The sequence below is a fragment of the Bombyx mori genome, chromosome 27 (genome assembly GCF_030269925.1).
Source record: "Bombyx mori chromosome 27, ASM3026992v2".
NCBI classification, from domain to species: Eukaryota; Metazoa; Arthropoda; class Insecta; order Lepidoptera; family Bombycidae; genus Bombyx; species Bombyx mori.
The window spans coordinates 9741080-9761955 of record NC_085133.1 but is presented as its reverse complement, the minus strand read 5'-3'; the positions used below and the strand labels follow the sequence as shown (position 1 = coordinate 9761955).

The window sequence follows — 20876 nt, the reverse complement described above, 5'->3', positions numbered from 1 at the left end:
GAAAGAAAGAAATCATTTATTCGCCAAGCATAGTGAAAATGAGTTATTACATTTTACAAGTTAAAAGCAGCGTGTATGCTTTGTCATTATTTGACATGCGAAATTTAGTGCAGTGCAAGATATTATAATATTATATAATTTACCATTCATTCATCCATTCAGTATTAACTATTTAAGTATGTAAAAGTGTAATAGACAAACACCGCAACTTATCAATCCTTTATTTAATCCTTTATTTTAACACCACACAAGTACATAACTGAATTAATGCAAATAAATGTAACGTTGGAGCATTTTGATGTGTTCCCCAAAAGGCGGTGAAAACCAGAAGGACGCTTTATTTTATTGCTTAGATGTGTGGGCGAGCTCACAGCCCACCTGGTTGTTAAGTGGTCACTAGAGCCCATAGACATCTACAACGTAAATGCGCCACCCACCTTGAGATATGAGTTCTAAGGTCTCAGCATAGTTACAACGGCTGCCCCACCCTTCAAACCGAAACGCATTACTGCTTCACGGCAGAAATAGGCAGGGTGGTGGTACCTACCCGCGCGGACTCGCAAGAGGTCCTACCACCGTAAAAACGCTTCATGACAGTTGACGTTAAGCTCCATTCCGGCGCGTTCATTACAATGTATATACTTAAACGTAAATAAGTATGTTTATTAGTCTTTGGTACCCATAATACATCATCATCATCAGCGTTTATCTGCTCACTGCTGGACATAGGCCTTTCCCAATGCCTTCCACAGAATGCGGTCCTCCGCCTTCCACATCCAACGACTTCCCGCCGTGCGCACTAAGTCGTCGGTCCACCTGGTTGGAGGACGCCCCACGCTCCTGGTACCCATCCGTGGCCTTCATTCGAAACTTTCCTCCGCCACCCTGCGTCGTTGGCTCGACATATGTGACCGGCCCATTGCCACTTTAGCCGTCGACTTTAGTCCTCTGTCGAATTTCTTCGTTCCGGATTTTGTCCCTTAGAGAGATACCGAGCATAGCTCTCTCCATCGCCCGCTGTGCAACTCTTAACTTATGGGCAGCCCCGCCGTCAGCGTCCAGGTTTCCTAAATTTAAATTTAATTATATTTCCTAAATTGGGGCCGAACGACAATGCGTGATATTTTGTTCCTAATTTTAAATAATTATATATACTAGTGGTCGCCTAGTAATCGAAATAATTATAATTTAAATTATAAGTTCGAACATTACTATGGCTCTATTGTCAAAGACTTTACATCTTTAATCACAGATATCGCCAAGGCTACACTATAGACAAATAATATTAAACAAAAACAATATTAATCTATTCTAAATTTTACCACAGATTTTAAACAATAATAAAAGTTTGACATTTGATAATAAACAAAGATATAATTATATGTATGTGTTGTATCAAATGCATGGTAGTATGTGTAATGTTTTCTTTGTTGATTTAATTTATTTTTTAAGCATAATTAAAAAAAAAATAGAATTCTGTATTCCTTCTCTATATTTTCTATAAGTGTGGGAAATATCATATTCCTCCGTCCCTGCAATTTTCGTAAAAATGGATTGATTATAAATTATAATTTGTGTAATTACTGTTGGTACTTCGATCAACAATAGTAACTAGATTTCGGGTCGGTGCATAAAATCCGTCTCGTCAAATAACAGCGCACTTGAAATGTGAGCTCTTATTTTGTTTAGTTCACTTCAAACACAGCCAATGTCAACCCGTCTCACAATACCGCAGTGTGTATTCAAAAGTTGCAAAAATAAGGCCCGAAAAAGCAATTTAACGGCCGGAGTATCTTACTTTCGGTAAGTACATGAAGTATAAACTATATTGTAAGCTTTAAACTTATAAATAATATTAAATTTTGAACAAAATTACCGATTTTTAACCACCGCTACAAATGTTGGCCAAGTCTCGGCCAACACATGGACAAACTTTTGCTTAACAGAACAGTAAATGCATGGAGTAGATTTGTGTTGTAATAATTTTTTAAAATTTGTTAGCAGCACTTCAAAATTAGTTGGTTAAAATTGGTTAATGCTGCTTTTGTGTCTGTTTGTTGGACTCTCATTAGATACTTAGCTTTCCATTTTTATTTTAGCTTTCCTAGCAATCACGTGTGCAGAATGGATCTCGATTGTCGCCAGAGAAACAAGAGATGACTTTTATAAGCCAGCTAAGAACTCCGCTTATTGACACTGGACATCTTTGCCTTCCGTGCTCACGGCTACTGAAATGTGGCCGAAACATTGTAATAAAAATACCACGCTTGAAACCGTTTAAACGTTGTTTTATTATGTGCACTGGTCGCGAAAACTTAAAAATATATATTACACAAAAACGTAACGCTAATAAAATAATAAGTAATGTATAGATACTAACAAACATACATTTCCAAAACATAAAAAGTAAACAACTAAACTTTTACTTTAATTCATTAATAAATTATTTTAGTGTTAAGCGCGACTCCCTTACCTCCTGTAGTAAATAGAAATCGGCATTTCAAGAAGCAAAAATAAATAAAGCAAAACGATGTTAGTTCTCAGAGCAATTAAGGGAAAAGTTACTTTATTTGTTGCACCTTAAGATTGATTTAACATTAAAAGTTGTTTAAAATATGTCTTTTTATTGGTAAGTGACAGGAGTAATTTATTGCTTTGCTCGTTTTATGTGACGAATGATCGTAAGTATTAGATAATGTTTTGGAGATTTGTGACTTTATTACTAGGTGCCATAGTTGTTATTAGTTTGAAAGTAAAAGTGTTTCAAAACTTTTTTCTCCGTTTGTTAGTAAACGAATGTAGCTATATAAGTATATATTCACGCGGACAGTTTTTGCTTTAATTTTGTACGTATCCCTTTATCTAGTTACTATTGTTGATCGAAGTGTTGGTAGGACCTCTTGTGACTCCGTACGGGTAGGTAACACTACCCCGTCTATTTTTGCGGTAAGGCAGTAAGTAATGCGTTTTTATTTGAAGGGTGGGGCCGTTTTAACTATACTAAGACCATAGAACTCATATCTCAAGGTGGGTGGCGCATTTACGTTGTAGATGTCTATGGGCTCCAGTAACCACTTAACACCAGGTGGGCTGTGAGTTCGTCTACCTATCTAAGCATTAAAAAATACAAAGTTTTTGCTTCGCGTATTAATAATATAGAATACGTCGTCAAAGTGAGACGGAATTGCGTAATCAGAGACACAAGATCGTATTCAAGGAATATTCAGTGTTCGTATGCGCTACCTCGATACATCTGTAACAAGGTAACAGTACATATGACTAGAATGCTAATTTGAAATGATTACGATAAAGTCGCAAACTAATTTTTTTTTTTTTTTTTTTATTGCCTTTGTAGGCAGACGGGCATACGGCCCACCTGATGGTGAGTGGTTACCGTCGCCCATGGACTTCAGCAATGCCAGGGGCAGAGCCAAGCCGCTGCCTACCATAACTAAAAGTAATTAGTGCATTAGAAAAATCTATATATTAACGTGAAGGAAAAACTTTGTATCCCTTTTTATGAAAATTGCGCGGACGGAGGAGTATGAAATTTTCCACACTTATAGAGAGTATAGAAGAAGTGCACAATGCAAATTTTTTTTAAAATAATGCATAAACGATACATTAAATCATTAAAGAAAACATTAAACACACTACATACCATATATTTGACACACACACGCATGCATACATTTATTGTCAAACTTTTGTTCTTGACGTCTGTGGTCAAATTGAGAATAGATTAAATATTGTTTGTCTTTATTAATATTTTTTTATAGTGTAGTCTTGGCGAAATTTGTGATTATAGAAGTATAAAATTCAATAATAATAGTGTACAAACTTATTATACAATTCCAATTAATTATAGTCGAATTTCGACTACTGCGGGACCACTAGTAATAATTAAAAGGCAAGGGAAAAACACAGAAAGCATATTCATTTCAGCTAGGTCATACCTACATACGTTTAATTGTAAATGCATACCTCTATACTTACTTATACAGGGCGTCTTACAATGGGTAAATCAAGCCATAAAGTTTGCATAAGATGATTAGTTTGTGTTTCTCTTAAAAATCACAGATTCGCGTATGGACAAACTGACCAAATTTATTTGTATTTAGTAATTTTTTTCTCTCTAAGTACCTGTCATTTTTGTATAGACTGGCATGGCATGTGATCATCCATTGGTTGGTCATTCGTTGGCATTCATGAGCTTCTTCAAGCGAGGCTTGCGGAGAGTACTCAATGGTAGGCAGCGGTTTGGCTATGCCCCTGGCATTGCTTACGTCCATGAGCGATGGTAGCCGTTTACCTTCAGGTGGGCCGTATGCTCGTCTACCTACAAACTATAGAAAAAAAGAAAAACAAAATCGAGGTTAAGTGATAACTTGTTCTTGGAGACTGCCAACAACCTTGGCTGCCTTCGGAAGTCTTTTTTTCTACCTAAGATCTTGAGAGACCATTTCAGCGTAGCCTTAACTAGTAGGTGAACTCACGGGGATTAAACCTGACGACGTTGCTAACACTAACCCTAGCAAGAGCTGTGTTTCGCAGAATCTACCACCGGATCGGAAAAGCGACCCACTGAGAAGATCCGGCGAGAAACTCAGTGGGCTGTGTCTGTGGGTTAATTTACTCGCCGAGTCCTTCGTCGCGAGCGACGTGTTCGACGAGAACGATGAGCGGTGTTTGGAGTACCTAAAAGCACCGTGAGTGGATCGGGTGAATCCGAAATGACGGTTTTAGGGCGATGTCGACTGTTTATCATTCGGTCCGCAGGATCGGGAATGTAGTTACCGGTGGCCACGATAAGAAGGTTCTTGTGTCGTGCCGCTTTTTCGAAGTGGCGCACTGATGCCGACTTTAGATTCTTAATGATGGACTCTAGGTGCATGTCGTCATGGAGGTCCACGTTCTGGACGAACCACGGGGCTCCGACAGCTATCCTGCAAAAACGGGATTGTATTATTTGGAGGGGTTTCAAGTGAGTGCGGGCCGTGTGTGCGAACACTACACTTGCAGTGCTCATGACGGGGCGTATGCAAGTTTTGTAGAGTGTCATCTTATTTCTAAGGGATAATTTACTTCGCTTAGCTTTTTTTTTTTTCTACCTATGCTGATAGCCTTGAGAGGCTATTTCAGCTTACCCTAGCTTGTGTAGGTGAGCTTACGGGGCTCAAACCGGAGAATTGCTAACACTGACCCTAGGCAAGTGCAGTGCTTCGCAGAATCTACCACCGGGTCGGAAGCGCGACCCACTGAGAAGATCCGGCGAGAAACTCAGTGGGCTGTGTCTGTGGGCTAATTCGCTCGTCGAGCCCTTCGTCGCAAGCGACGGGTTCGACGAGGACGGTGACCGGTGCTTGTATTGCCTAAAAGCACCGTTAATGGATCAGGAGGATCCGTGATGACGTGCTTTGGGCGACGTCGACGGTTTACCATTCGGTCTACAGGATCGGGTATGTAGTTTCCAGCGGCCACGACAAGAGGGTTCTCATGTCGTGCCGTCTGCTCAAAGTGGCGCAGCGATGCCGACTGTAGATACTTACTGACGGGGTCGAGCTCCAGGTCATCGTGGATGTCCACGTTCCTCTGGAAACATGGTGCTCCGACGGCTATCCTGCAGAATCGGGATTGTATAACCTGAAGGGGTCTCAAGTTGGTGCGGGCCGCGTGAGCGAACACTACGCTTGCATACGTCATGACGGGGCGTATGCAAGTTTTGTAGAGGGTTACCTTGTTACGGAGGGACAGTTTGCTTCGTCTACAAAGCATTGGGTAGAATCGTCCTAGAATAAAGGCGGCGCGATCGCGTACCGTTTTTACGTGGGGACGGAATGTCATCCCTCTGTCGAGGGTGACGCCTAGGTATTTGACCTTCGAGGCCCACGGTATGGGCTGGTCAAAGAGAGTGATGGGGCTAACGGCGGAGGTGTTTGCGCGCCTATTGGGGAGTGGGGTGCTCGAAGTGGTATTCGGAGGGCGACCCCTTTTGAATAGCACCGCTGTGCTTTTCGTGGGGTTGATGTCTATTCGCCACTTCCGGAACCACTGTCCCATGGTGGTTACTGCGATCTGGAGTCGCCGATGAAGCAACGACATCTTTCTACACGAGTAGTAGATAGCCGTGTCATCGGCAAAGAGCGCTAGATGGGTCTTCGGAGACCGGGGTATATCGTTGATATACAAACTAAATAGTAACGGGGAGAGTGCGGAGCCTTGCGGGACTCCGGCAGTCAGATGACGGGGACGAGAACGAGTTCCCTCTACTCGATATCGAAACGAACGGTTCGACAAGAAGTCTCGTATGATGAGCACGAGTCTGTCTGGCACTCCCATGTTGTACAGTTTGTAGAACAAACCGTTGTGCCAGACTTTGTCGAACGCCTTCGCTACATCGAAGAAGAGGGCGCCGGTCGGGATTTGTTGACGCCTATTTAGCCCTATTAAGATGTGCTCCGTGAGGCGGTGCACTTGTTGTACGCACGAGTGTTTGGCGCGGAATCCAAACTGCTCGTCTATTAGAACTTTATTCGCGGTAACGAAGTCCCAGAGGCGTTTCCGAAGGAGCCGTTCGTAAATTTTGCCTATCGCTGGGAGGAGACTAATCGGTCGGTAACTAGCGGTTTCATTATTCGGTTTGCCCGGCTTGTGTATACCGATAACGTCTGCTTCTTTCCATACCGCCGGAAAGATGCAGTGCGTCATAGCGGCGTTTAAGATGGTAGCCAACATTGTTATCAGTTGGACTGGTAAGGGTTTAAACGATGCGGCAGCTTAAATTGGCTGGTAGCGTAGTATCATCATCACACGACAGGGGGCGCGAGTAGCCAATTTCTAATTAGGAGGGCACGGCTCCATTACCCTTTCATTGACGTCAGAAAAGTGATCACGTTTTGATTATTTAATAAAAAAATGTGAACGATAGCGGAATCGTTATCGAAACCCCAAAATATGAGACACGCATTGTGTTTTATTGTTTATCATGTAAAGCACATTATTGTTATCATATTACAATGATTTACGAGTCGTGCGAATTATGAAATATTTACTTTTAAATAGATCATTTTGTACGATAATTCTTACATTTCTAAATTTTAGTAGCTTCCATTTTGTTTTTTGGATAGTCGTTTTTACAATTTTCGGATTCAAAGGCGTTTTTTTTTTTGGGTATCACGAATTCCTGTGTAGTTTTCTTGTAGTCTGGTTACTAGACTGCATACAATTGTGTTTTAATTATCTATATATTAATACGTGAAGCAAAAACTTTGTACCCCTTTTTACGAAAATTGCGCGGACGGAGTAGAATGAAATTTCCCATACTTATAGAGAATATATAGAGAAGGAGTGCACAATGCTAATATTATTTTTAAATAATGCATAAAAGATACATTAATTCAATAAAGAAAACATTACACACACTACCATGTATTTGATACACAAGCATGCATACTATTTGTTTATTGTCGAATTTTTCTTATTGCATAAAGTCTATGGTTAAATTGAGAATAGATAGAATATTGTTTGTCTTTGTTAATATTTGTATAAAGTGTAGTCTTGGTGAAATCTGTGATTATAGAAGTATAACAAATAGTCTTTGACAATAGAACCATGATAATGTTCCAACTTATAATTTCAATTAATTATAGTCGAATTTCGACTACTGCGGGACCACTAGTTTAGAGAAAATCTAAACGCAAATACGGTCGGTCACAATTACCTCTATCGATTTTGCAGTCGTCGTATCGTAATGGTTAAGAAGCCCGTTGTACAAGTGTCGAGCGATGTGCATATACCTCCTGCCTATTTTTGCCGCGCTACTACGACGATCCATTAAGTACATATATTTTCTACAGTAGTTATAACGGAACATCCGTAAAAACCACTGTATATTTATAATAACTAGTGGTCCCACAGTAGTCGAAATTCGACTATAATTAATTGGAATTGTAAGTTTGTACACTGTTATGATTGTATTTTATACTTCTATAATCACAAATTTTGTCAAGACTACACTATAAAAAATATTAACAAAGACAAACAATATTTAATCTCAATTTGACAACATACGTCAAGAACAAAAGTTTGACAATAAATAGTATGCATGCGTGTGTGCGTCAAATACATGGTATGTAGTGTGTGTAATGTTTTCTTTATTAATTAAATGAACCTTTTATGCATTATTTAAAAAAAATATTAGCATTGTGCACTTCTTCTCTATGTTCTCTATAAGTGTGGAAAATTTCATACTCCTCCGTCCGCGAAATTTTCGTAAAAAGGGATACAAAGTTTTTGCTTCACGTATTAATATATAGATATATTAGTATAGATTTGGTCACTATCCACTGAGAAGGCTTCCTATAAAATATTATCCAGATAAGCCGTATGCCGTCGACGAAGTAAAGCATAGATAGCAAATCATGTCTTGATAACGATAACACGTACTTGACTCCGATCAAGGTCTGGGGACGTGGCGTCGAGCGATAACGAATGATCGATCGTTTGCTAAATCATGCAACGAACCTTATTGTTTGGCCTTAGAGTTGAAATAAGCAAAATCGGCAGAGGTTGGCAGAGGTCAAATAAAAAAGAAGCAGCAGAGATTTGGGTGTTTAGTTTTTTTTTTAAATATTTTTGAAGTGAAAACTTCTTTAGAATCGTTGTGATTTCAAACCGGATGCAACGGAATAAACGACAGGTAAGAGACACAAATACAAAAATGTGTAGGATGAAGCCAGCAAAGAATGAGACAGAAATATACATACTATTTAATACAGCGCCATCTGTGAGATTTTTTAATACTAACGTGTGTATGAAAGCTCTTGTAGTGAATTTTAATTTAGGATTATAAGTGAAATTAAAATATCGATTCACAGAGGGCGCTACCTTACAATTATTTACTAATGACAAAATTTTACATATACATAAGACGTTTAGGATAATTGTATTTTAATTTTGGAAGGTTTCACTTCTACCACGTGTGAATTGCACACATGTAATTTTTTTTTATATTGATGCCAAAAAATTACAACCATAGAAATTATAATTTTAAATATTTAGCATAACAATCTGGATTGCAATTAAAAACAGGTGCATACAGAAAAAAATTAACAACTGAAAATATGCCTAAATACCTTGTGTGTATACACACACACTCACTCACAACCGCACGCACACACACTCACATACATATGTAAGTTACTATATAATTAAATTACATCTAATGTATCATTAACTGGACAATATTAATTATTTGAGAATATGTTTAACTATATATGAATATTTATAAAAAAAAATCAAATAGATCAAGATCAGTGTTGCCACTTGCCAACTCATTATAATGTCGTGCCATTCTAACAATGGGATTAAAGTATGAACCGTAGTAATGTTCAAACTTATAATTTAAATTAATGGGAATATGGCCTGCAATATGGCCCCAATCCAACTACCCTACTCATCAGACCAGTCACCCATAAGATTCATACTTGCGATTCAAGTTTCCGATTCATTCAAAATGCCTTCCAAAGTTAACATTCATTGCGGAGCAGCTTATTTTTTTATGCGATTCCCGAACTTACCTTAAGGTCGGTGACCGTAAAACTCAAAGATGAAGGTCGAGATAAGCTCATATAACATACAGACTGGTTCTGTTCCGCGTAGAAAAAAAAACTACCATTCTGCCTATTTACGCCGTCATGCTTGTCGATTCGAACTTGCCTATTCGTAAACGGAAGCGTATTGTGTATCTGGAATATGTAATCTGTATGCTAAATGATTGGGCCAGCATAGATTGTTAAGTTTTTAACATATCGAGGGGTATATTTTGGTTCAAGTGATATTTTGCTTAATACGCGACATTAACTTTTGTAATTAAAGGTTTTTTTTCTTTTATGATTGAAAGATTACTGGTGGCCCGGAGGCCTTTCCAGTTTCACCAGGACACGTGGGCGAGCAAAGGCTCAGCCAGGAGAGGTGGGATTTGCTAACAGCTACCCGAGCGCCTCCGAAGGAGACCTAACAGCTCAAGAGTAGCTGCTTCGCGAATGAATCTACTACCGGATCGGAATCGCGACCCGCTGAGAAGATCCGGCGAGAAACTCAGCGAGCTGATTCATGGGTTAGGTTGCACGGCGAACTCTTTGTCGAGTTCGACGAGTACGGTTACCGAGGTCCCTAAGCCTGCTCCTAGTGTTAGAGCTGAAGGCGTCTAATGCAAAGGTTATTGGATCTGATGGATCCGTAAGGACGTGATAATTAAAGGTCCGTTTTATTTGGTTCTTTCGGCCCGATCCGGCTCCGCTCGGGTCTTTAACAAAAATTTCAACGATATTTGACGTTGTTTTATTTTTTCAAATAAAAGTACGCTTAGTGTAGCATTACTATAATAGTTAGACATATGCTGTCGGACACTTTTTGTAAATAATAATGTGTTCTACAACGCCGTAGTACATTATTTTATTCTATCATGAATAGTTTTCGCAGGGCACGGGATGTAAAGAATATTTTAGGTTTTTTTTTACACCTTGGGTTACATTATTAGAGTTTTAATAAGAATCCCTAATTTTTTCAAAAAAGATTATGTCTAAGCCTGTCACTCGAGAATAGTCCAAACGGTGAAAGAATTTTTCAAATCGGTTCAGTAGTTTCGGAGCCTAGTCAATACAAACAAACAAACAAACAAATCTTTCCTCTTTATAATATTAGTATGGATTAGCATCAATAATTTGATGTTTTTAATTGAACTTCTATTAAGTTTATTCCATTCAAATAGATTAAGAACCTTTTTTTTATTTAATTTTTATTGCTTAGATGGGTGGACGAGTTCACAGCCCCCCTGGTGTTAAGTGGTTATTGGATCCCATAGACACCATCCATCTACAACGTAAATGCGCCACCCACCTTGGAATATAAGTTCTAAGGTCTCAGTATAGTTACATCGGCTGCCCCACCCTTCAAACCGAAACGCATTAATGCAGAAATAGGCAGGGCGGTGGTGCCTACCCGTGCGGACTCACTAGAGGTCCTACCACCAGTAATTGCGCAAATTATAATTTTGCGGATTTGATTTTTATTACCGTGGAAGACAATCGCGAACATTTGTTAAGTACGTATTTCATTAAAAAAATTGGTACCTGCCTGCGGGATTTGAACACTGGTGCATCGCTAGATAGGTACAAATGCACCGGACGGACGTCTTATCCTTTAGGCCACGACGACTTCATATTTTCATTTTTAGTTTGAAACGTGAAGTCTTAAAGTAGTATAATGATAATAAAAACAAATTGATAATAAACCGTAAAAATAATTATAATTGACTAGCTGACCCGGCAGGCTTCGTAGTGCTTCAATCGATAAATAAAAGACCTACACTATTGTATAAAATAAACTTAAAACAAACAAAAGGAATCCGTCCGGAGAAACAAAATTGTTATTTTTATTTAGTTCCGAGCATTTTCATATTTATCTACCTTTTAAACCTTCTCTGGACTTCCACAAATAATTCAAGACCAAAATTAGCCAAACCGGTCCAGCCGTTCTCGAGTTTTAACGAGACTAACGAACAGCAATTCATTTTTATATACTTAGTCTGGCCATAAATACTGCTATAATTAAAAATAAACAAAATATTACATTTGAATTTGGAATCTGTCATTTTTATATGATTGCTCATCGAGTTTTCTCAGTTTGGCGCCAATACATTGTACAATATTTTGCGATATTTTAAATGTGAGTGGGGTGATAAAGAGAACCGAATCGCTGTGATTGCATTACAAAAAGTAGGTATGGAGCCAAATGCAATTTTTAAAACTCTCCATACGCTTGGTATTAGTAAAATGTTTGTGTACCGGGCTATTAATAGGTGCAATGAGACCTTCTCTGTTTGTGACAGAAAAAGATCTGGCCGTCCACGTAGTGTTCATACGTACATGTCGCGTATTTTAAAAGATGACTTAGGACTTGCAGCCTATATGAGATGCACTGGTCATTTCTTAACTGATAATTTAAAAGAGAATAGGGTGATAAAATCGAAACAACTACTGAAACGGTACGCAAAGGGAGGTCATAGAAAAATTTTGTTTACGGATGAGAATTTTTTTACAATTGAGCAACATTTTAACAAACAAAATGACCGTATTTATGCTCAAAGCTCTAAGGAAGCTTTCTAATTAGTCGACAGAGTGCAACGTGGGCACTATCCGACTTCAGTGATGGTTTGGTGGGGTATTAGCTATGAAGGAGTGACTGAGCCATATTTTTGTGGAAAAGGTATCAAAACATCGGCACAAGTGTATCAAGATACCATTCTTGGAGAAGGTAGTGAAGCCCCTTAACAACACCATGTTCAATAATCAAGAATGGTCCTTCCAGCAAGACTCGGCGCCAGGCCATAAAGCTCGGTCTACGCAGTCTTGGTTGGAAACGAACGTTTCGGACTTCATCAGAGCTGAAGACTGGCCGTCGTCTAGTCCCGATCTTAATCCGCTGGATTATGATTTATGGTCAGTTTTAGAGAGTACGGCTTGCTCTAAACGCCATGATAATTTGGAGTCCCTAAAACAATCCGTACGATTGGCAGTGAAAAATTTTCTCGTGGAAAGAATGCGTGCTTCTATTGATAACTGGCCTCAACGTTTAAAGGACTGTATTGCAGCCAATGGAGACCACTTCGAATAAGCTTTTTATACTTTAAATTGTTTTATATTTATGTATTAAACTAACACACTGTAAAAGTAATAAATGTTATTTGCAATAGACTATTTTTAATTTTTAATTATAACAGTATTTATGGCCAGACTAAGTATATAGATAATAAAAAATGCGTATTTAAATCGTAAAAGTAGTTACAATATTATTACAATTCAATAGAGATGTTCTCAGTGGAGTGCAAATCCGATCCGTTATTAGATTGTTCGAAGCACTGCTCTTTTTCGGGCTGGTGTTAGCTAATTCTCTCAGGTTGAGAAGGAGAGCTAACCTTCCCGTCCCGATTAACCTTTAGGCTAACAGCGAATAGGTGTAATAGCAGGTAGGAGAAAAAAAACATTTGCTTTCAGTTTATTTTGATTTACACAGCAATGTTTGTAGGTTGCGGCTTAAGTTAGACGTATTTGTTTTTGTCAGGCGCTTTTTGTTTTTATAGAATCTTCTACGAGTGACATATTATTATTACCTTACCATATTTAGATTTCAAAAGAAACGATGCGACAACGTAATACACAAAATCTTTATGTCTAGACTAGAAGAATATACTGTACATTTAATTCAACAGTGCAATGGTTTCATCAATTTACATAATACTTAGTCTGGCCATAAATACTGTTACAATTAAAAATAAACAAAATATTACATTTGAATTTGGAATCTGTCATGTCTCATTGAGTTTTCTCATTTTGGCACCAATACATTGTACAATATTTTGCGATATTAAAATGGAGTGGGGTGATAAAGAGAACCGAATCGCTGTGATTGTATTACACAAAGTAGGTATGGAGCCAAATGCAATTTTTAAAACTCTCCATACGCTTGGTATTAGTAAAATATTTGTGTACCGGGCTATTAATAGGTGCAAGAGACATCCTCTGTTTGTGACAGAAAAAGATCTGGCCGTCCACGTAGCGTTCGTACGAAAAAGGTGGTCAAAGCAGTAAGGGAAAGAATTCGAAGAAATCCTGTCCGAAAGCAAAAGATTTTATCTGGGGAGATGAAGATAGCACCTAGAACCATGTCGCGTATTTTAAAAGATGACTTAGGACTTGCAACTTATAAGAGATGTACTGGTCATTTCTTAACTGATAATTTAAAAGAGAATAGGGTGGTAAAATCGAAACAACTACTGAAGCGGTAGGCAAAGGGAGATCATAAAAAAAAATTGTATACGGATGAGAACATTTTTACAATTGAGCAACATTTTGACAAACAAAATGACCGTATTTATGCTCAAAGCTCTAAGGAAGCTTCCCAATTAGTCGACAGAGTGCAACGTGGGAACTATCCGACTTCAGTGATGGTTTGGTGGGGTATTAGCTATGAAGGAGTGACTGAGCCATACTTTTGTGAAAAAGGTATCAAAACATCGGCACAAGTGTATCAAGATACCATTCTTGAGAAGGTAGTGAAGCCCCTTAACAACACCATGTTCAATAATCAAGAATGGTCCTTCCAGCAAGACTCGGTGCCAGGTCATAAAGCTCGGTCTACGCAGTCTTGGTTGGAAACGAACGTTTCGGACTTCATCAGAGCTGAAGACTGGCCGTCGTCTAGTCCCCATCTCAATCCGCTGGATTACATCAAGATTTACATAGTATATTATATCTGGATGGCTGGATTATGATTTATGGTCAGTTTTAGAGAGTACGGCTTGCTCTAAACGCCATGATAATTTGGAGTCCCTAAAAGAATCCGTACGATTGGCAGTGAAATTTTTTCCCATGGAAAGAGTGCGTGCTTCTATTGATAACTGGCCTCAACGTTTAAAGGACTGTATTGCAGCCAATGGAGACCACTTCGAATAAGCTTTTTATACTTTAAATTGTTTTATATTTATGTATTAAACTAACACACTGTAAAAGTAATAAATGTTATTTGTAATAGATTTTTTTTTTCCTTTGTCTCAGTATTTATGGCAGACTAGGTATAATGTGAAAAGACTTTTTCCCCAACCTATTACAATAAACGATACAAAATATTGATCAGGAAAGCCAAAGCCTTATACCTCATCAGTAAAAAGCCCCAAGCGCTGTTGTTTTGAAAGCGTCTAATGAGTTTTAGATCGAGGAGGTCATATTTTGTTTCCCTGGGCGGTATTAATAATTATCTCTTCAGTTGACAAATGATGGCTAATCTATTATAATGCCGATAAAATGATCAAACATGTTTTTTGATGTGACAACGTCTTATAATTCGATGGAGCCGGCTGCACGCACGAAAAAACATGACTCATTGAGGCGTTCCATTTAAGGCTTGAAGTGCAAGCGAGAGCGCGCAACGAGCGACAAAGAGGCACAATCGGCCTCCGCGTTCGGCAGCGTTCGACATCTGTCTCTCTCCTACTTGAGTGAGCGATGCATCCGCGTGGACAGCTGCTATACAATAATAACTACAATTACATGTTTTCGTCAAGTATGAAGTTCAGTGAAAAGTGAATGTGGTGTCAATTGTCCATACAAAATATCTATCAAACAAATAAAATTAAAATTTTCTTTTGAAAAATACAACCATTCCATCAGTATTTTTTTATGACGTTTACACGTTCAACTATCGTCAGTAAACCGACTTTACAGACAACCGATTTTTTTTGCCCACCCTAGTCCAGTCTTCCATATACGCACGGCTTGGTGGGTGAGTTCGCGGGGCTCAACAGAGCAGTGCTTCGCTGCATCTACCACTGGATTGGAATCGCGGCTCAGTGAGAAGATCCGGCAAGAAACTCAGGGAGTTGTGTATAAGGGCTAGTTTGCACGTCAAATCATCAAAAATGCAAACGGATCTCCTGAATACTGTATAAAGAATTAAGCAGCTACTGTTAAGCATGTTTGCTTTTTCAACTACTCCAAGCCCGAGCCACTACCACTGTGGCTCCGCTAACACCAACTCACTACCCGCTAAATATCGCGCATCGCCCGGACATACTCGACATAGCGTTATTAAAAAACGTAACTCTGAGCTTACACTCGATCGAAGTAGTTTCAGAGTTAGATTCAGACCACCGTCCCGTCGTTATGAAGCTCGGTCGCGCTCCCGACTCCGTTCCCGTCACGAGGACTGTGGTGGATTGGCACACGTTGGGCATCAGCCTGGCTGAATCTGATCCACCATCGCTCCCGTTTAACCCGGACTCTACCCCGTCTCCTCAGGATACCGCTGAAGCCATAGACATCTTAACGTCACACATCACCTCAACATTAGATAGATCATCGAAACAAGTTGTAGCGGAGGATTTCCTTCACCGCTTCAAATTGTCCGATGATATTAGGGAACTCCTTAGAGCTAAGAACGCCTCGATACGCGCCTACGACAGGTATTCTACCGCGGAAAATCGTATTCGAATGCGTGCCCTACAACGCGACGTAAAGTCTCGCATCGCCGAAGTCCGAGATGCCAGATGGTCTGATTTCTTAGAAGGACTCGCGCCCTCCCAAAGGTCTTACTACCGCTTAGCTCGTACTCTCAAATCGGATACGGTAGTAACTATGCCCCCCCTCGTAGGCCCCTCAGGCCGACTCGCGGCGTTTGATGATGACGAAAAAGCAGAGTTGCTGGCCGATACATTGCAAACCCAGTGCACGCCCAGCACTCAATCCGTGGACCCTGTTCATGTAGAATTAGTAGACAGTGAGGTAGAACGCAGAGTCTCCTTGCCACCCTCGGATGCGTTACCACCCGTCACCCCGATGGAAGTTAAAGACTTGATCAAAGACCTACGTCCTCGCAAGGCTCCCGGTTCCGACGGTATATCCAACCGCGTTATTAAACTTCTACCCGTCCAACTCATCGTGATGTTGGCATCTATTTTCAATGCCGCTATGGCGAACTGTATCTTTCCCGCGGTGTGGAAAGAAGCGGACGTTATCGGCATACATAAACCCGGTAAACCAAAAAATCATCCGACGAGCTACCGCCCGATTAGCCTCCTCATGTCTCTAGGCAAACTGTATGAGCGTCTGCTCTACAAACGCCTCAGAGACTTCGTCTCATCCAAGGGCATTCTCATCGATGAACAATTCGGATTCCGTACAAATCACTCATGCGTTCAACAGGTGCACCGCCTCACGGAGCACATTCTTGTGGGGCTTAATCGACCAAAACCGTTATACACGGGAGCTCTCTTCTTCGACGTCGCAAAAGCGTTCGACAAAGTCTGGCACAACGGTTTGATTTTCAAACTATTCAACATGGGTGTGCCGGATAGTCTCGTGCTCATCATACGGGACTTCTTGTCGAACCGCTCTTTTCGATATCGAGTCGAGGGAACCCGCTCCTCCTCACGACCTCTCACAGCTGGAGTCCCGCAAGGCTCTGTGCTTTCACCCCTCCTATTTAGCTTATTCGTTAACGATATTCCCCGGTCGCCGCCGACCCATTTAGCTTTATTCGCCGACGACACGACTGTTTACTATTCCAGTAGAAACAAGTCCCTAATCGCGAAGAAGCTTCAGAGCGCAGCCCTAGCCCTAGGACAGTGGTTCCGAAAATGGCGCATAGACATCAACCCAGCGAAAAGTACTGCGGTGCTATTTCAGAGGGGAAGCTCCACACGGATTTCCTCCCGTATTAGGAGGAGGAATCTCACACCCCCGATTACTCTCTTTAGTCAATCCATTCCCTGGGCCAGGAAGGTCAAGTACCTGGGCGTTACCCTGGATGCATCGATGACATTCCGCCCGCATATAAAATCAGTCCGTGACCGTGCCGCGTTTATTCTCGGTAGACTCTACCCCATGATCTGTAAGCGGAGTAAAATGTCCCTTCGGAACAAGGTGACACTTTACAAAACTTGCATAAGGCCCGTCATGACTTACGCGAGTGTGGTGTTCGCTCACGCGGCCCGCACACACATAGACACCCTTCAATCTCTACAATCCCGCTTTTGCAGGTTAGCCGTCGGAGCTCCGTGGTTCGTGAGGAACGTTGACCTACACGACGACCTGGGCCTCGAATCTATACAGAAATACATGAAGTCAGCGTCGGAACGGTACTTCGATAAGGCTATGCGTCATGATAATCGCCTTATCGTAGCCGCCGCTGACTACTCCCCGAATCCTGATCATGCAGGAGCCAGTCACCGTCGACGCCCTAGACACGTCCTTACGGATCCATCAGATCCAATAACCTTTGCACTAGACGCCTTCAGCTCTAGGAGCAGGCTTAGGGACCTCGGTAACCGTACTCGTCGAACTCGACAAAGAGTTCGCCGTGCAACCTAACCCATGAATCAGTTCGCTGAGTTTCTCGCCGGATCTTCTCAGCGGGTCGCGATTCCGATCCGGTAGTAGATTCATTCGCGAAGCAGCTACTCTTGAGTTGTTAGGTCTCCTTCGGAGGCACTCGGGCAGCTGTTAGCAAATCCCACCCCTCCTGGCTGAGCCTTTGCTCGCCCACCTGTCCTGGTGAAACTGGAAAGGCCTTCGGGCCACCAGTAAACTTTCAATCATAAAAAAAAAAAAAAAAAAAAAACTACCACTGTGACTGTGTGACACTATGAAAAACTAAACTAAATAATCCTTTTTGTGTCTTGATAAGAGAATTCTTAGAATTTTTACAAGTCTTGTCATAGTATTGCACCATTTTACTTTTTCAACTTTTGTAATAACATGCCATAGTTTTTTTTTTTTTTTTTTTTTTTTTTTTTCGGGTAGAGGGCCGAACCTCCTACGAGGTCCCCGCGCAAAAGGGGCGCGCGGGGTATGTGAGACTCAACGATCTGCATGGTGTTGTGAGCAGACCGCGGGCCCAAGGATTTTAGAGCCCACCCACTAAACGACTCCTCTGCACTCTTACACCCGACGTCCGATCCCCTCCGAGGTCAGAACCCGGATGAGGTAGGGGGGCTACCGCGGTCAACACTACAACCAGACGGCGCGGCTCACCCCAAGGACGCCCAGCCGACGGAGCCTTCGAGGCGAATCGAAGGCTCTGAAACGTCGGCCGTCTCGGTACGGCAGCCCGTCGGGCCGCCCAGACGGTGCCGCTGGTGTCCCGGAATACCCCGCTGGACCAGAACCAGCCTGCCGGGTCGGGACGCGATACACCGTCGACCGGTCGCTCTATTCACTCCACGGCAGCGCGCTAGAGTGCTGGTAGCGCGCCGCGCGGCCTCACCCCCTCAGGTCGCCCCTTGACCTTCACCGGGGGGAGGCCGCCACCTACAGATGCCATAGTACCTTTTTTCCTCTTTTTTTACAAAGTAGCATGTCAAATTTTATTAAAAGATAAAATATTCCAAACTTTCAAGAAAAAAGATTGGTTATTTTATTTTTATATTAAAAACTACGAATGTTTTGGTCTTGTTTGGAACTGTAATTAATAATTATGTTACTTAGGAAGCTAGTACAAAAAAAAATTGGGCATATGTTCACATTTGTAACCACAGTATCTAATCATATGGTGTAGGGTATCAAATTACAACATTTTCCAAAAAAGCCAATGTACTTTGAAAAAGAAAGAGCTGGATTTTTTATTTATTTTTCCATGGGTAGTTATTGACCCGACCATACACCAGTACCGGCCTATCGTTGAATTTTAGGACACCCTGTATGTTTTGAATTTAGATGTTTGGGACTGGGAAAAGGATAAGTTTTAGGACTCACTCTGTATTTCGTTGATGCACTATTCAATTTTCTCACTGGCGAGAGTTATATGTGCTGATTGATCAACAAATCACAATTTTATTGTTTTTGCACCGGCACCATGTTTTAGTTGTTTTTTACACACTTCGCGCCATTTTCATACGCGCGTAGTTTTTCTCGTAGTGTCAACAGATGGCGTGGATAGGGGATTGAGGAAGGAATAAGGAAAAGGAAGTCCCAACATTTCCCCCCACTTGAAATCATTGGAGGATTTCAAAAGATTTTAATAAGATAATAAGCTGTGGTAACTAAGGTACCTAGTGAATTAGAGATAATAATATGCTAAGAATAAAGTAAAAATTAAGATAAAAATAATAATTATGTGAATAAATAAACTATTATATTAAATTAGATAATAGTATAAAGTAAATTATAAAGGTTACAAGTTTTCGTGAATTGGCAAAGGACACAACTTTGTAACTGGTCGGCGCAGCAGACCGTGAGCTGTTTGGACAGTGACAACCCGTACTACGCCATCAGACCCGGGATGAATTATGCTAATTCTGCCGATACGCCATTCCAACGGTGGAAGGTTTTGATCCACGATCATAACTATATCTCCCAGATTAACGTTACCGTGTTGTTTAAACCATTTAGCGCGTTGCTGTAATGTATGAAGATAATCCAAATGCCAGACACGCCAAAAACTTTGAGTTAACTTTTGTAGCATCTGCCATCTAGAACGAACTGACATTTGTATATCAGCAAGGGGAGGCTCGGGTAAGCTCACTAGAGGGCTCCCTGTCAAGAAATGCCCAGGTGTCAATACGTCTACCTCGTTAGGGTCAGAAGATACCGAAATTAATGGTCGTGAATTGAGAATAGCTTCGATTTTGGTAAGAATTGTTGTAAGCTCTTCAAAGCTTAATATTTGACTTCCGATTACCCGTTTCAGGTGATACTTCATCGATTTTACCCCACTTTCAAATATACCTCCAAAATGACTTCCGGTTGGAGGGTTTAGTTTCCATTGGATTCCTCGGTTTATCAAAATAGACTCAACTTCAAGATTCTTACTTAGCATTAATTGATGCATCTCGCTAAGATAGCGTTTAGCACCCACGAAATTCGAACCACAATCCGAAATAATGGTACTACATAAACCACGACGGGACACAAACCTATCTAGAGCAGCAATAAAGGCCGAGGTGGAGAGCTCAGTTACCAATTCAATATGAATGGCCTTAACCGCTAGACAGACAAATATACAGGCATAAGTTTTATATGTTTTGGCATTTCGTCTGCGACTTTCTTTCACGATAAAAGGTCCTGCAAAGTCGACACCTATATTTTGAAAGCAACGAGCTGCTTGAACTCGGATAGAGGGAAGATCACCCATTATAGGTTGAAGGGGTACAGGATTTACTTTAAAACAAGTGATGCATTTTGAAAGCCGCGATCTAATAAGATTACGAATACCTAGGATCCAAAATTTTATTTGAATTAAAGATTGTAACGCACGAGGTCCACAGTGTATAAATAAACGATGGTAATAATCAATAATAATCAGAGAAAGATGGGAGGTTTTTG

At 40.7% G+C, this 20876-nt stretch overlaps 2 long non-coding RNA genes across 2 annotated transcripts; one reads left to right on the top strand and one right to left on the bottom strand.

Annotated features, from left to right (window-relative positions):
- LOC134201562 (uncharacterized) lies at window positions 1-5489 on the bottom strand. The gene is made up of 3 exons (XR_009976914.1): window positions 4798-5489; window positions 4144-4346; window positions 1-1067 (listed from the first exon to the last, which is right to left on the bottom strand). It is a non-coding gene; the product is annotated as an uncharacterized LOC134201562 (long non-coding RNA).
- LOC134201558 (uncharacterized) lies at window positions 1543-2282 on the top strand. The gene is made up of 2 exons (XR_009976910.1): window positions 1543-1803; window positions 2100-2282. It is a non-coding gene; the product is annotated as an uncharacterized LOC134201558 (long non-coding RNA).
- Window positions 5490-20876: the final 15387 nt, after the last annotated feature.